At 44.4% G+C, this 1,463-nt stretch overlaps 1 non-coding gene across 1 annotated transcript; it reads right to left on the reverse strand.

Annotated features, from left to right (window-relative positions):
• Positions 1 to 226: 226 nt before the first annotated feature.
• Positions 227 to 333, reverse strand: LOC113002058 (small nucleolar RNA R71). The gene has a single exon (XR_003267586.1). It is a non-coding gene; the product is annotated as a small nucleolar RNA R71 (small nucleolar RNA).
• Between the last annotated feature and the right edge of the window lie 1,130 nt (positions 334 to 1,463).

Genomic DNA, 1,463 nt, shown 5'->3' on the forward strand with positions numbered 1-1,463 from the left:
TGCAGGTGAAGACCCGCACAAACATTTGAAGGAATTTCATATTGTCTGCTCCACCATGAAACCCCCAGATGTCCAAGAGGATCATATATTTCTAAAGGCTTTTCCTCATTCTTTAAAGGGAGTGGCAAAGGACTGGCTTTATTACCTTGCTCCACGGTCCATCACGAGCTGGGATGACCTCAAGAGAGTATTCTTAGAAAAAATTTTCCCTGCTTCCAGGACCACGGCCATCAGAAAGGATATTTCAGGCATTAGACAACTCAGTGGAGAGAGCCTGTATGAATACTGGGAGAGATTTTAAAAACTATGTGCCAGTTGCCCTCACCATCAGATTTCAGAGCAGCTGCTTCTCCAATATTTTTATGAAGGACTCAGTAATATGAAGAGAAGTATGATAGATGCTGCGAGTGGTGGAGCCCTTGGAGACATGACTCCTACTGAAGCCAGAAATTTAATTGAGAAGATGGCTTCCAACTCCCAGCAGTTTAGCGCCAGAAATGATGCTATAGTCATTAGAGGAGTGCATGAAGTAGCTACAAACTCAGCTGCATCATCTGAAACTAAGAAGCTTGAAGGCAAACTGGATGCATTGGTTAACTTGGTAACCCAGCTAGCCTTGAACCAGAAATCTGTACCTGTTGCAAGGGTCTGTGGTTTGTGCTCCTCTGCTGACCACCATACAGACCTTTGCCCTTCCATGCAACAACCTGGAGCAATTGAGCAGCCTGAAGCTTATGCTGCAAACATTTACAATAGACCTCCTCAACCTCAACAGCAAAATCATCCACAATAGAACAATTACGACCTCTCCAGCAACAGATACAACCCTGGATGGAGGAATCACCCTAATCTCAGATGGTCTAGCCCTCAGCAACAATAGCAACATCCTACTCCTTCCTTCCAAAATGTTGTTGGCCCAAGCAGACCATACATTCCTCCAACAATCCAACAACAGCAACAGTCCCAGAAACAGCCAACAGTTGAGGCTCCTCCACAACCTTCCCTCGAAGAACTTGTGAGGCAAATGACTATGCAGAACATGCAGTTTCAACAAGAGACCAGAGCCTCCATTCAGAGCTTAACCAATCAGATAGGACACTTGGCTACACAATTGAATCAACAACAGTCCCAGAATTCTGACAAGCTGCCTTCCCAAGCTGTCCAAAATCCCAAAAATGTCAGTGTCATTTCATTGAGGTCGGGAAAGCAGTGTCAAGGACCTTAACCCGTAGCACCTTCCTCATCTGCAAATGAACCTGTCAAACTTCACTCTACTCCAGAAAAAGGTGATGACAAAAATTTACCTAACAATTTCTGTGCAAGTGAATCTTCCACTGGTAATTCTGATTTGCAGAAGCGGCACATCCCTCCTCTTCCATTCCCTCCAAGAGCAGTTTCCAACAAAAAAATGGAAGAGGCAGAGAAAGAGATCTTGGAAACATTCAGAAAAGTAGAGGTAAACA

This window comes from Glycine max, chromosome 6, assembly GCF_000004515.6.
Source record: "Glycine max cultivar Williams 82 chromosome 6, Glycine_max_v4.0, whole genome shotgun sequence".
NCBI lineage: Eukaryota > Viridiplantae > Streptophyta > Magnoliopsida > Fabales > Fabaceae > Glycine > Glycine max.